The following is a 16,918-nucleotide window of genomic DNA, read 5'->3' as shown; positions in this document are numbered from 1 at the left end:
GGTATTTCTAGGCACGTCAAGGTCTTAGATATCGAGGCCAAATTCTGTCTGGACAGATGTATGTAAGGAGTGGTACCCTTCCTTTGGCTCTTACATTCTTTCCAGCATTTATTCAATAATGGACAGTGAGCCTTGGAGAGTTTGTGATGTTTCAGGGCTGGACACTCCTCCATTCCTTCTTCTCAGCACTCTGTTGCCTTTCGGATCATCCCAGTTGTCATTGTCATCTGAAAGGATTAGCTTCTCTAACTGGAAGCGAGAGCAGCATTAATATATGAGCATTAACATAAAGTGTAATGCTTTCAGGACAATTTGGTGAGAGTAATATATGCATGTATCCAGACAAGAACAGGCTTTATACCCCTAAGGCTCATGATCTCCCCTGCCATGGGCTTTTGATTAGGTTTTCAGTACCAGGCATGTATTCCCTCCCATAGAGTGGGCCAACAGTCCAATTAGAGAGCAGTTTATTTCTCCCAGACTAGACATGCCACTATTGCACTAGTTCAGCCATTTGGCCTGTCTGGCCAATCAGTCTCCATTAATTTCTGTATGCTTTGTAAATTTCCTTGTTGCTGATTTGCAGTTTAATCCCATTGAGGTCAGATAGAGTACAAGGGATTATTTCAATTTTCCTGTATTTGTGGAGATTTGCTTTGTGTCTTAATATATGGTCTATTTTAGAAAATGTTCCATGTGCTTTTGAGAAAAATGTATATTCTGCAGCATTTGGATGGAATGTTCTGTAGACATCTGTTAGGTTCATTTGTTCCATGACATCATTTAATTCAGTTTCCTTTCTGTTTATTTTATTTTATTTTATTTTATTTTTTGCTGGGATGACCTGTCAACTGATGTGAGTGGAGTATTGAAGTTTCCCACTCCAATTGTGTTTGATGTTGTCTGTGACCTTAAGTATAATAGTGTTTGTTTGATGAAACTGGAAGCCCCCATGTTAGATACATATATGTTTAGGATTGTAATGTCCTCCTGTTGGAGTGTTCCTTTAATCAATATAAAATAACCTGCTTTATCTTTCCTCACTAATGTTGGTTTGAAGTCTATCCTATCAGATATTAGTATACCCACCCTTGCTTGTTTTCTAGGCCTATTTGCTTGAAATACTATTTTCCAGCCTTTGCCCTAAGACAGTATCTATCTTTGGTTGAGAGATGAGTTTCCTGGAGGCAACAAATGGCAGGATCCTGCCTCTTAATCCAGTCTGCAAGCCTATGTCTTTTGGTTGATGCATCGAGGCCATTGATATTAAGAGTTATTATTGAAAGATATGTATTTATTCTTACCATTCTTCTTATTTTGTAGTGTGTCCTGTTTTCCTTTTACTCATTTGTTTTAACTGTTATTTGAGTGTGGTTTATTTTTTCCCATTTCCTCCTGTATGTGTTTTGCTTTCTCTTCAGAATGAAGAATTTGAATTCCTTCAATATTTTCTACTAGAATTGGTTTAGAATTCATAAATTCCTTTAGCCTGTTTTAGTTGTGGAATGTCCTTATTTCTACATCATGGTAATACCCTCAAATAAATAAATAAATAAAAATAAACAAAAAAAGAAAAAATAAACAAACTTGATAAACTCCTGGCCAATATGATAAAATAAAAATAAGAGATGCTTCAAATTAACAAAATTAGAAAAGAAAAAAAAAGAGATCACAACAGATATAACTGAAATTGGGAGAATCATCAGGACTTATTTCAAAAACCTATAATCCACAAAACTGGATAATACAGAGGAAGTGGATGAATTCCTGGACCATTACCACATATAAAAGCTAAACTCTGAGCAGATTAATCTCCTTAACAAACTATCATACCCATCTAAATTGAACAGGTAATCAAAAACCTCCCCCAGAAGAAAAGCCCAGGATATGAGTCTTTGATAAACTTAGATGCAAAGATACTGAACAAAATCCTTGCAAACTGAATTCAAGTCCAGCCTCTTCAGAATCCCCTTCTGGGATCCTGATGCTCTGCTGCCCTGTGGAAGTCTCCAGTGACCTCCCCACCCAGAGTTCACTCCTGACTGAGACATCACTGACTTTAACCAAACTTGTTCAGGGTACATAAAAACTCAGAGTCATTGAGTACATTAGAAGACAGAGAATCCAGAAAATGAATTAAACATTAAATTTGGTTTACGTAACTGGAGCATACATGCCACCATATCAATTACTGACAACCCTACTGAGGTGGGTCCTCAGGAGAATGGGGACAGGGGAGAGGATATATAAGAGTAAGAGCAGATGGGATAATGATGAAGTTGGAATATGTTCATATACAAAAGAGGAAGATGAAGAAAGAGATACAGAGACAGAGTGAGAGAGGAAATGGGCACAGCAGTGCCTCCACCCACCGCAAATGAACTTCAGAGCACACATTACCTTGTGCATCTGGCTTATGGGGGTACTGGGGAGTTGAGCCTTGGTCCTTAGGCTTCTCAGGCAAGTATCTTGACTGCTAAGCCATCTCTCTAGCCCTAAAGCCTCATATTTATTTGACTAAGAAAAATGTTCCAAAGGTAGGTATAAAACTTATATCTTCAAAATTTCCAACAAGTACATGAAAATGTCATTTCTCCCCCTGCCTCTCTCTCTCTCTCTCTCTCTCTCTCTCTCTCTCTCTCTCTCACACACACACACACACACACACACACACACACAAGCCTGGAAATTTTTGTGTTAAGATTTAGGAGGATTGTTGAGAAAAGAGTTAACCCCACACACATGAAGTGCCTATCATTTGGAAGACTTCTAAATTTGTTTGCTGATTGCCATGTGGGCATTTGGATTTTGAGACTGGTATTACTCTTCCTTTATATTTTTTCTTGAGAGAGAGTCCAGTTAATCCCACACTGGACTCAACTTGTGATGTAGCTGATGGTGATGTTGAGCAGCTGTACCCTCATATCACATTTTCAAGTGCTGAGATTACAGATTTTTCTCCCCATGCACAGACTTCCCATTGCTTTTTGGTAAGAACAAGTACACTGGGCCCAAAATGTTTATGTCTTCATGATATAGTTTATCCTAAATACCCAAATTATATTTAGGCATCTGGAAGTATTATATATGCTAGTAATATTTTTAAAAATATATTTTAGCCAGGTATGATGGTGCCTGCCTTTAATCCCAGCACTCAGGAGGCAGAGTTTGAGGCCACCCTGAGACTACACAGTGAATTCTATGTCAGACTGAGCAAGAGTGAGACTCTACCTTGAAAAACCAAAAAAATAAATAAATAAAATAAAATAAAATAAAATAAATAAAAATTAAAAAATAAAAATTGGGGGCTGGAGAAATGGCTTAGTGGTTAAGGCATTTGCCTGCCAAGTCAAAGGATCCTGGTTCAATTCTCCAGGAGTCATATAAGCCAGATGCACAAGGGGGTGCCAGCATCTGGAGTTCATTTGAAGTGGCTTGAGGCCCTGGAATGCCTTCTCTCTCTCTCTACTTCTTTCTCTCTTGCAAATAAATAAATAAAATTCATTTTTAAAAAAGTGTTTGCAAGCAGAGAGAGAGAGAGAGATAGAAGAGACCAACAGAGATAAAGGGCAGACAGGGCCCCCAGTCATGTAAATGAACGCTACTTGCATGAGTTACTTTGTGTGTATTGGGGAATCTGACTGGGTTGTTAGACTTTGAAGGCAGGTGTCTTAACTGCTGCATGTCTCCAGCTCTAAGAATCAGGTCCTCAGGGCCGTCACTGTCTTTCTCACATCTGAGCTGTGGACGCTTCTCCTTTCCCGGGTCTCCTAGAGAATTGATACTGATCCAGGATGGGCTGTGCGCTGCTTCCTCTTCCCTCCATGAAGCTCTGGGACCCGCCAATCTCAAGTCCCATCTTAATTATGTCATTCTCCCCACTTCCATTCTGGGTTCTGCCTCTGTCCTCGCCCTGAGTTTCCTTGGAGATTAACTGTGCTGGGAACCACTGACACACTGTCATTGTCACTGATTGTGGGACAAAGGTGCTCTTCATTCAAGACCTCCTCTGAGGTCCTTGCACTGTGTCAATTCTCCCTATTGTAGTCAGGTCCGCATTGCTAGTAGAAAAACTCAGAGCAGCTTGTAGGATAAAAGAGATTTATTTTGACTTACAGGCTCCAGGGGGAAGCTCCATGATGACAGGGAAAACAATGGCATGAGCAGAGGGTGAACATCATCCCCTAGTCAACATCAGGTGGACAAGAGCAACAGGAAAGTGTGCCAATCACTGTCAAGGGAAACTGGCTATAATACCAGGAGCCTGCCCCCCCCCCCAAATATACTCCCTCCAGGAGGTATTAATTCCCAAATCACCATCAGCTGGGAACTTAGCATTCAGAATGCCTAAGTTTATGGGGTCACCTGAATCAAACCACTACACTCCCTGAGTGTTTTGTAGTTATGCCAAAATGTCTCCACATTGAAAGCAGTAAACAATTTTGTCAGCTTTACTCAAAAATTCAAGACGTGGGGAGGGTCTTCAGACACCCCCTAGCTGAGATCTCAGGCACCCCAGGCCAGCTGTGGACAATGACACACGAGGTCTCATGGCCTCAGGCGGTGATGGAGCACTTAGAGGGTAGAAGATAGGATACAGCGGCTGCATCTTGGAGGGAGACGGGAATCTCTGGAGTCTCCATGCTCCCTTGGTGAGCTCTCATCCTGAGGCTGGGGAGGAGCATCCACAGGGCTGATCCCGACACGGTGCTGCTTTGGGTCCCAGGCTCCGTGGGGAAGCCCTCACCCTGAGGCTGAAGGGTGCACCAGAAGGGTCATCCCGACATAGTGAGGCCCACTGGAGAGCTTCTCCGGGGTCCCATACTGCTGGACAAGGACAAGGAGCCCTGGGAAGTACCCAGGGGAAGTGATTCAGGGTGAAATGAGACTTCTCGGTGGTCCTGCCATGTTCCCTAAGGAAGCCCTCATCCCGAGGCTGAGGGAGGAGCTTTCAAAGAGTGATCTTGACACAGGAAGCCTAACCACAGTGGCTGTTGTGGGGGCTCCACGCTCCTATAAATAACCCCTTCATGCACTGTAAGTAAACCCAATAAACTCAGTGGTTCACAGAACTGGATATGGAACAATCACACTTTGACCTGCTAGCTGAAGCCATTTTGGAATGAAGGTGTGTTTTAGGATCTCATCCAGACCACATTGTGGAATACATCATGTGAGCTCAGTGATGGCCGTTTATGGTCCTATTTTTTGTTGTTGTTTTTGTTTTTCGAGGTAGGGTCTCACTTTGGTCTAGGCTGACCTTGAATTCACTACGTAGTCTCAGGTTGGCCTCAAACTCACAGTGATCCTCCTATTTCTGCCTCCTGAGTGCTGGGATTAAAGGCCTGCACCACCATGCCCGCTACCATGGTCCTTTTTTTTTTTTTTTTTTTGTTAGCCACCGTTGAACTACTGAGACGGTATCATTTCAGCCAATTTAGTAAATACCTTCAATCTGTTGTAGAGAATAGTGACATATAGTACACAAAGAAAAAAAAAAAAGAATTGCTAGACCTTAACATTTAAAGCTGGTTCATATATTCAATTTTTGGTGGCACCTTTTTAAAAATTTTTAAAATATATTTCTTATTTCATTTATTTGCAAGCAGAATATGATAGAGAGAAGAGAGATAGACATAGAAAATGGATGTGCTGACTCCTGCCACTGCAAATGAACTCCAGAAGCACGTGCTAATTTCTACATCTGGCTTTTACATGGGCACTGGACATTAGGCCTTGCAGGCCTTAAGTGCTGAGCCATATCTTCAGCCCTTTTATTTTATTTTACTTTTTAATGGCAATGGCAAGGAGAGAGAGAGAGAGGGAGAGAGAGAGAGAGAGAGAGAGAGAGAGAGAGAGAGAGAGAGAATGTGTGCACCAGGCCCTCTAGCCACTATAAACAAACTCTAGATGCATGTGCCACCTTGCACATTTGGTTTATATGGGTTCTAAGGAATTGAACCTGGGTCCTTCAGCTATGCAGGCAAGTACCTTAACTACTAAGCCATATCTCCAGCAATGGAAAGTCCACTTTAAACTTATTGTCTTTGAATTTCTTTCTTTAATTTATATTTCATTTTTTTTTTTACTGTTCTCTTTTCTTTCTTCCTAGATCTCTTTCTTTGTACATAACTCTCTCATTCCTTCTTTCTTATTTTTAAAATGTCTTTCCTTGTAAATATTGCATTTTAATCTATTTATTGAAGAGATGGAGAGGGAGTAAAAGAGAGAGCGAGAAGGAGAGAGAGAATATGGGTGTATCAGGGCCTCTAGCCAATGCAAACAAACTCCAGATTCATGCACCACTCTGTGTATCTGGCTTTACTTGCATACTGGGGATCAAACTAGGGTGATTAGCATGGCAGCCAAGAGCACTATCCTCCAAACCATCTCTCCTACCCTGATATTTTTGTTTGTTTGTTTCTTGAGGTAGGGTCTCACTCTAGCCCAGGTTGACCTGGAATTCACTCTGTAGTCCCAGGCTGGCCTTGGACTCATGCGATCCTCTTACCTCTGCCTTATGAGTGCTAGTATTAAAGTAGTGTCCCACCCCACCTAACTAGGAGGTGAATTTTAAGATGATATGACACACAGGTCCTACAGAGTATTTTATGCTTTAGTGTTATGATATAGAAGAGAGAAAAAGTGAGAGAGACACAGAGAGAGGGAGAAACAGAAAAAATAAATTCAGGCTTAATAGCAATGAGTCTAGTGCAACCTGTGTTTCCTTAGGAAGCCTCAGTAGAATCAAAGACAGCCTTGTAATATCTGAGCATATATTTTTTTCCAGATTATAGTTCACTTTATTTTTACTGTCTTAAGTAATTTTACATAATAAACCATAGGTTGTTAATTGACTGCATAGTTCTCTCTTACTGTGCAAAATCTTTCATCTTGACTGGGATTGCATATATAAGAATATGTAGAAAAGAAGCTAGTGAATCTTGGGGACTTAATCTCATGAGAACACTGAGGTTGAATTTAAAGGCCAGGAAGCCAAATAAGAGAAAGAAAGGGCTGAAAGTCACATCATTTTCCCATTGTGAAAATAAATTCAAATGTCCAGGGAGATGATTCAGAGGTAGGAGTGCTTGATGAATGTTGACATTACCTTATCATTGTGGGGATAAAACACCCAGTCAACAGCAGCTGATGGAGAAAAGTGTTCATTTTGGCCTACATTCTCAAGGGGAGGTTTTTCTATGGCAGGGAAAGGATGGTAGAGGAGAGGCTGTAATCACACCTTGCCACAGCAGCTGGGAAGGAACAGCACATGTGAGGGGAGCTCTGGCTAGAGGGCTTTTACACCCCTAACACCCCCCCACTAACACCTTTCCTACAGCAAGGCTCCGCCTCCAAATCTGCCACCTACTGAAGAGCAAATATGCAAAGCCACAGCCCATGTGGGACGCCTGATTCAAAGCCCCGCACTGTGCAAGCAATAGGACATGACTATGATCCCTAGTGTCCACCTAAAACGTCAGACGTTGCTGTGCGTGCATGTAGCTGTGGTGCTGATGGTGGAGCCTGACAATCGCTGGGCCTCCTGGTCAGCCAGGGTTAGGGTTAGGGTTAAACTAAAGACAGTAGGATCCGGGTTCAGTGACACACCATCTCTGGAGAAAAGGTGGAAGAATGACAGGAGAGGACAAATGACATCTTACTTAGGTCTCTGCATGCATGCAGACAGGACGCATACATTTGACATAGAAGTGTGTACTCCAAGCACAGGCTCCAAACACATATGCTAGACACACATGCACACACAAATGATTAGATAGCAGCTAGCATGTATTTTATTATTTAATTTTCTCCATGCACAAGAGTAAAATCCTAGTGGATTGGGAGCCTTAATATCAGACCTGAAACTCTGAAGTTGATAGAGGAAAACTTAGGGGAAACCCTTCAACATATTGGCATAGGTAATGACTTTCTGATTATAACCCCAATCGCTCAGAAAATAAAACCACTTCTCAACTACTGAGATATCATGAAATTACAAAGCTTTTGTACAACACAGGATACTGTGAATAAAGCAAAGAGACAACCTACAGAATGGGAAAAAATCTTTGCCAGTTACACATCTGACAGAGCATTAATATCCAGAATATACAAAGAAATAAAAAAAAGAACAAGGGCTGGAGAGATGGCTTAGCGGTTAAGCGCTTGCCTGTGAAGCCTAAGGACCCCGGTTCGAGGCTCGGTTACCCAGGTCCCACGTTAGCCAGATGCACAAGGGGGCGCCCGCGTCTGGAGTTCGTTTGCAGAGGCTGGAAGCCCTGGCGCGCCCATTCTCTCTCTCTCCCTCTGTCTTTCTCTCTGTGTCTGTCACTCTCAAATAAATAAATAAATAATTTAAAAAAAAAAAGAACAATAAGAAATGAAACAACTCAATAAAAAATGGGCTATGGAACTAAATAGAGAATTCTCTGCAGAAGAAATACAGATGGCACATAAACATCTAAAAAAGTGTTCTTCATCTTTAGCCATCAGGGAAATGCAAATTAAAACTACCTCGATATTCCATCTCTCTCCCATCAGAATGGCTACCATCAAGAAAACAATTGACAATAAATGTTGGCGAGTATGTGGTAAAGGCGGAACACTTATGCATTGTTGGTGGGAATGTAACCTGGCGTAGTCATTTTGGAAAGCAGTGTGTAGGTTCTTGAGACAGCTAAAAATAGATTTGCAATATGATTCAGCTATGGCACTCCTTGGCATATACCCAAATGACTCTTCTCACTACCCTAGAGATACTTGCACAACCATGTTTATTGCTGCTCTATTCACAAAAGCTAGGAAATGGAATCAGCCTAGATGTCCATCCACAGATGACTGCATGATAAAAATGTGGTACATCTACCCAATGGAGTTCTATTCAATGGTAAAGAAAAATGAAATTATGAAATTTGCAAGGAAATGGATGGATCTGGAAAGGATTAAACTAAATTAGGTAATCCAGACACAGAAAGCCAGATGTCACATGTTCTCCCTTATATGTGGATCCTAGCTAAAATGTATAGACTTGTGTGTGATCTGGAACAGAAAATCAGTAGCAGAGGCCCATAAGCTAGAAAAAAGATATAAGGGAGGTTGGAGAGGGAAGGTCTTAAGAGGATGGTATTGTAAATATGTAAGCAGAATAACAGATAACAGGGAGGAGGCGGCTTAAGCAAGGTCAGGGGAAGAGATTGTATAAAAGAAGGGAAGGAAAGGTCAATCTATATTCAAGATATTCTGAATAAGGTATATGAAAATCTACTTTCTTAAATAACATCACATTCAGAGGCCATAGATTGTTACTAGAAAATTTTCAGTGCCTGGGGTGGGATACTTTCCATTGAGTTGTTGGCCAGGGAGGTCCCTGTTGCCTCCAAAACATTACAGGTTGTTGCCAAGGCCCTTGGTTCCCCATGAGGAAGAGAAGGTAAGACCCTGTTGCTGAAGACTTCATACGCCTGAGTGGCAAAGTCACTGAGAAATCAAGTTGGTGTTGAGCATAAAACCTTCACCTTATTGCCCAGCCAACTGAAATATGGAGAAAGCTGCACTGTATGCAGTCTTTTGGGAGACAGAAGTCATTAGCAGTGAAAACAGTGGACACTGGAAACCTTAAGTTTGGCCAGACCAGCCAAATACCTAAACAAGTGCAATAGTAGTGTGTCTGCTCTGAGGGAAACCAACTGCTCTCTAATTAGACTGAAGGCCGCTCTATGGGAGAGAATACGTGCCTGGCACTGAAAACCTAATCAAAAGCCAACACAGGGGAGTTCATGAGCCTTAGAGGTATAAACCCTGCTCTAGTCTGGATAAATGCATATATGACTTTCACTATATTGCCCTGAAATCACTACACTTAATGTTCATACTCATATATTAATGCTACTCTCAATTCTGGATAGAGAAGCTTCTCTTTTCAGATGGCAATGACCACTGGGATGACCCAAAAGGGAACATAGTGCTGAGAACAAGGGACAGAGGAGCGTCCAGCACTGAGACATTTCACATCCTCTAAGGCTCAGAGTCCATTGTGGAAGATATGGCAGAAAGAATGTAAGAGCCAAAGGAAAGGTACCACTCCTTACATACATCTGTCCAGACAGAATTTGGCCTCGATATTTAAGACCTTGCAGTGCCTAGCAATACCCACACAAGACCCTCATAATAGGAGAAAAAGATGATGACATCAAATTAAAAGAGAGACTAATGGATAGACGGAGGGATTATGACAGAGAGCAGAGTTATGAAGGAGAAAGAAGGGGATTGGAAGAGAGGGGAGGGAAATACCATGGTTTGTTGTCTGTAAGTATAGAAGTTGTCAAATACATTATATACATACATACATATACATATGTTTTGTATATATGTATATATATATCTTTCTTCTGAATAGTTGGATGACAACATGTATATATATATATATACATGTTGTCATCCAACTATTCAGAAGAAAGACCCAAACCAAATAATTGGCCAAGATCAATCAATTGGGGATGTAATCTGCATCTGAAATGATATCCAGTGAGGCTGTAAAGACTGAGGACACCACCATTTCCCATGAAGTGATCACTGTCAAATGAAAAATGCATAGTTCATTTTCAAGTTCCCAGAACACATTACCCCTGAACCCACCAAACACTGATTTAATAAAGTCAGTGGAGTAAAACAAATGTTAAAGACATGAAAGCATTCGTGGTGCCATCATTATATCTCTCAGTTTGCAACATGAAATCTGTTCTATAAATTCTCACTTTAAATGACCACTCAATTTTACTCATAGGCAAAATGACTTAATGCAGTTAGGTGTTTAAGGGGCACTTCACTCTGACATTCATGGCCAGTGAGTGCAGAGCAGGGTGGTCCAAAGCTGCAAGGAGGAGGAAGGGGAGATTTTTGCACTGACATGTTTTGTTCCAAATCAGATGCCTGCAGGAAAACAGCAAGACATCAAACTGATGCAGCACATATTTCCCTTTCTTAAAATAGGAGGATGTAGGAGCAGGTTTGAATTCCCAATACTCACATAAATCCAAATACACAAAGTGGCCCATGTATCTGGAGTTTGTTTTCAATGCCTAAAGGCCCTGGAATGCCTATTCTCTTCTCTCCTTGCAAATATATAAAATCTTTAAAAAAAATAAGGAGTTGTGAATATGAGATCTGAAGCTAAATGTAATGGAAATGTAGAAATATAAACATTGTGAGGGGGTGACATATTATATGAATAGTATCAACATAAAGAGTTGGATTAACTCTAATATTTATTGCAAAATAATTCATGTAGAGTGTAAATGGAAGATAGTCAGATTTTTAAACAAAATGGTAAAGTTCCTCATGAGATTTGTAGGCGTAGTAAAAAAGCTATATCAGGAATTGGGTAGAGGCAGTTCTTGTCATCTTCTGACAAAGAATCTGTTCGTACTCTTCCTGTGCCCATGGCAATCACATTACCTACTGAGTCTCAACCCAAGCCCCTTCTTTCAGGGATTGTGATTTTGGAATTGGATGGTTTGTTCAGCAGAGAAGGGAAACATTTAAAATTAAGAAAATTCTCAACTTCTGGTCAGTGTCTTTCTGTAAACATCAAAATCATTTTACTGTTACCTCCTTTATGTCTGTGGGTTCTATGCAAACCTTATTAAAATATGTTTTTTTTTGTTTTTTCTTTTACTGAAACCTGCTTTTTTGTTGTTGCCCATTGAGCATTTATTCTAAAAGAGAGAAGTTCAGATGCTTACAAGCACAATGGATGTGTGAATTGCGATGCAGAATAGAAACTAAACCCTTGAGCAAGCTGCAGCTTCCCTAAAAAAAATATGTTCACCATCAATGCCTACTAATGCCCATTAAAAGTTCTCATAAGATTAAGACCATACAAAGACAAAAGAAAAAAAGAGAGAGAGAGAGAGAGACGTAGCAGCATCTACTCTCTTCTACTCCTCATTACAGGTGAGTACTACAAAGAAGGAATGAGAAGACCTTCCTGGTCCATAATTTTCTAAGTTGTAAACATAAATAATTTTGGTATCCTGCTTTGTTTATCTCATTCCAGATTCTGTCCATAATCCGACTTGGTTCGTGTCAGTATTTAAATACATGGAAATGAAAGAATAAATATGTACAGAGTGAGTCTCCAGAGGCATGTATTCTAGCATTTATAGTATGTGAACAATTTACAGAAATGGTTAACCTTTGCCCAGCAGGTAGAGCAAAGCCTGGAGACACGGGGGTCTCTGCTTATGAGCACAAAGGGGCAAAGACAGGGGAAGCTCGCAGCCATTAGAGAGCTGCTGTCCACCAGCCACAGACTAGGTTTATCACAGTGAAATATGTAAAAGCCAAAGAATGATGATAGTGCATATGAACAGAAAAATAGACTTGCCAGGGTGAGGATGCTCTGGCTGGCTCTAGTCTCAGCAGATAATTTTGAAGAGAAAGTTTTCTTGTGAATGTACAGGACATTCTGCCTATGTTTGTGCAATACACACAACATGAAGCCACTAGCACAAACCATACACCCCAAAGACAGCACATCAATGGATGAAAATATCATTAAATGCAATATGAATGTATTTCTGTCAATTATTATCCTAGAACAGTACCAATAGTCCTTTTCTGTTGAGTGGTTGCTTCTTTCTCTGGGACCTGCGATATAATTAATAATAATGCTATTTACCAGCATATGAAGGATCCAACAAAAGGTGATGGAGAATCTGGTGAACCTCATAGGTGCAGCCTTAACCTTCATCCACTGAGCACTGCTAGGGCTGATCTTGATGGCCTGAAAGCAACTCAGGATACTGGTTGCACCAAGAGACACACCTCTGGCCACTCTGTGAAGGTAGAAAACTACTTTGCATCCCAAATCATCCAGAAAACGTTTTAGCCCAAAAGATAACATTGCCTGAGGTATTCCTCCAGAGATAAGAACCAAACTGTTGGCTAAAATAAGGTTCTTCAGAATCAAATCAATGTCTTTTAACCTTTGTCCAGTGCAGGACATGAAGACATAACAAGAAAGGAGGAAAATGTTACCCAGGATTCCAACTCCTGTCTGTGAGGCAAAGATGATTCCAGTTGTCGGGGTGCTGGAAGACATTCATTCTTGAAGACAATTCATTCCTTCAGAGACAGAAATTCTCAGAGAAAAGAACCAGTGGTGCGTTTCTTCAAGGCAATGAAAGTTTATTTTCTACTAGTAGTGATTATCTACTTAGAAATGCAAAATTCAAAAATTCAAAATTTATTCCTGTAGTTTTCAAAGATTGAGTCAGAAGCCCTGCTTCATGTAAGAGTGTGTGTGTGTGTGTGTGTGTGTGTTGTGTTTAGGAGTTCATAACAAAAATTAAAAATCTTTACATAGGCCTGGAGAGATTACTCATTGTTAACACACTCATCTGAAAAACCTAAAGACCCAGGTTTGATTTCCCAGTACAAACTTAAATCTAGATGCACATGGTGGCACATGCATCTGGAGCTTGTTTGCAGTCGGTATTATGCCCATTGTTTCTCTGTTATAAATAAAGAAATACATAATTTAAAAAAATCTGTCATCCTTTTATAATACACTGCTTGGTCCTCTGTTTGTGATAAACTTGTCTTTGGTATGGTGATTTTTATCAAATAGATTTCTGTTGGCTGAGTATTTTCCTATTTATATAAAAAGATAACATTCCATATTATAAGTCAAGACCTCTTTTATAGTAGGATGGTAATAACATAATTTTCTACCACTGTATTACGTTATTCAATATTTCCCTACTTGAAGCCAATGATTTGAAATTGTTTCATTTGGATGAAAATGTGCAATGGCCACAATCACTGCTCATAGTCTTATGCAGTGTAGTGACCCAAAGCACCAGAGATGCAAATTCAAATTTCAAATACTGTGAAGTACACACATTACACATGGTGTATTCAATTACCTTAGCTTGATATGCAGAAGATTAATATTTGGAAGAAGTAATGACACTCACTGAAAATAATTATAAAATAATTACTTTTAATATCTCTTAGCAATGATTATCATGGAATAGTTAAAACAATTCCTTCATAACAGCTGTAAATTCCTATTAACAGTATTTTTAAATGTTTTATTTGTATATATATATATAGTATATATATATAATGTATATATTATATATATGTATATGTATGTATATATATAATATATACATATATAATATATACATATATATGTAGTATATATATAATATGTATAATATATATGTATGTATGTGTGTGTGCATAAATATATATATATATATATATATATATATATATATATATATATATATATATATGCACACACACACACCAGGTATATCAGGGCAAAGGAATTCCAGATGTATGCATCACTCTGTGTATCTGGCTTACATTAATACTGGGGAATCAAACCTGGGTCCTTAGTCTTTTTAAACAGGCACTTTAATTGCTGAGCCATCTCTGCAATCTCACGATCAGTATCTTGACTTGTGATAAAAATCGTCTGCATTATTAGAACAATAATTAAAGAGTAAATGAAAAAGGATAGTAGAAACACACTTTTTTGTTGGACATTAACTTTCTCAGTACCCCAGTATTACACAATGAATGTATAATTTCACTGTAATCTTATCTGTTGCTATCATATTTTTAATTGATGCATTATTTATATGTATCATCTATCTGGCAAGACAGATCAAAATTACTTAGGTGATAAATAAAATTTAAGCATGTCTAAAGTACTGAGTTTAGGTGATAATGTGTTCAAAGTTTGACCATGCCACATAGTGCCATCCTTTCTCTAAACAAGCGAATGCATAAAAGTCCTAATGTGTGGATATGAAAGGTGAAGCTTTTACATTCATCAAATTATTCTGTAAATCATAAGTATAAAAATTGTGGTAATGTAAAAGTCTTTACAAATGTACCTCAAGTTTAACATTTTACAAAATGAACCAATGAAAGAATAGAATAGAACTCTGGAGAACTGTAGGGGAGAAAAGTGAAAAAGAAAAAGAAGAAGAAATAGACTGTAGACTGGCTTAGATAATCCTCAGTAAAACCAGACACTCATCACAGGAAATGTTAGAATGATTCATCTCCTAAGAAAACCAGGTGACATTATTTTCTGTATCCTGCCCTCATGACATACTCCCTTTCTCAAAGAGTGAGAAACACTTGTGATGATAATATTTTATGCAGAGACAATCATCATTCTGTAAATCAAATAAAGCTTTTGTTAGAATTATGAATATTTAGAGTTCAATGCTTGTCATTCAAGTAGTGAGTGTCTTCCCATGGTACCGCACCAGAGTTAATAATGATATGGCTTTTCACCACCCCACTTTCTGATATATAGGCCCTGACATTCTAACTACAGAATCATCTTCTTAGGTAATGTGTACAGCAACTTATATTTCATTGTCTCACAGCACTAATTGGTGCCTGAGGTGAGCACATGATACACTTTGGAGGACAAAGATGCATGTGGAGTTTCTTACCTTCAGCTTTATCTCCTAAGTGTAGTCCATGCTGTAATAAACACCCCTTGATCTACCTTGTCCTCATGTCTGTGAGACAGTATAAACTTCGCTGGGAATGTCACTTCCCATGTTTTGCATTTTTTCATCCTGCCACACAGTCCACTTCATTGTGTGCCTCTGTGTACAGGACTGATAAATAACCACCTATATGCTGACTTTTGTCAGGAGAGTGGTCCAGTCATGACACTCTGAGGATTAATGTTGAAGGGACAACAATTATCTAAGAGATATTTTAAAGCCCTTGATCTTGCCTCCCTCCTGACCTGTGTTTATTTGATCACTTGGTACAACAATGACAGTGCCTAGCCGTGAAACTTAAAATAACTTTCAAAAACTTTTGTCTCTTTTACCAATTACCAGACATAACTACTAGAGATAAATAAGTATATCCAAGTGAGTTGTGAGACTAGTGAGAGAAACCTTGTGAAATCCCATGGATGCTAACAGTTCTCCCACGTGGGGAATTAGAACATAGTGTTATTTCGGCAGCAAATCTCTGGAAAGTAACTAAGCAGTCTTTTGACATTATGTGCTTTACTGATAAGAGATTTCAAAACATCTAAATCTGTGATCCAGGAGGACCCACAGAAACACTTTACTGAAAATGTGGAGGATGATTTGGATATTACAAAAGAATGAGGGAATGAGTGTTGTTATAGAATAAGATAAAGTGAGAAACTAAAGTTAAGTCCAAGATTAAGAACTAAAAGGGACAAACATGCTAATATTATCATTTTTAAATAATTCAAAGTCATCAGTTAGTAACTATAACCTTTTACTCAAAAAAGTAAGGCTATTATTAAAAGTAGTAAAACTTCAATAACAATCAATAGCCACTGGATGGGACAGGAGAACCAAAGATAGAATGTAGGTAACTATTTTTGTTTAAATTTCTCTAAAAGAAAATAACAAAAATATCTTTCTTCTAAGTGTTAACATGCCACTTATTGAAGTTCTCAACAAATGAAGGGAAGGAAATAAGAAAGGTACAATATGTGGAAAGAGCAAACATTTGCCTAGGGAAGTGAGGAGGGACAACACTCCCAAATTTATAATTCAAATTTATAATTACTCAGTAAATTTCATATAGGTTAAATACCATAACTTAGTGACCAGACATATTATTGAAAAATTAAAAAAAAAAAACCCACACATGGCACCAGAGTGTGATTGCGAAATAAGGGAGGTGCTAGTATTGGGAAGACTACAGATCAGTCAGGAACTCATCCCATGTTGTTTAGTGGAAAGTGTTCATATACTATTTCTCCTTCTTTTTCCTATATTTCCACCTGTCATTTCCACTCTGACATCTGGAAATGTGTACCTCACAACTTTCCTCCACTTCATCTTTATTACTATTCACTCTATATTGCTTCACGTTAATCGAA

The sequence above is a fragment of the Jaculus jaculus genome, chromosome 14 (assembly GCF_020740685.1).
Source record: "Jaculus jaculus isolate mJacJac1 chromosome 14, mJacJac1.mat.Y.cur, whole genome shotgun sequence".
Classification (NCBI taxonomy): Eukaryota; Metazoa; Chordata; class Mammalia; order Rodentia; family Dipodidae; genus Jaculus; species Jaculus jaculus.
Note: the sequence above shows the minus strand (reverse complement) of the source record.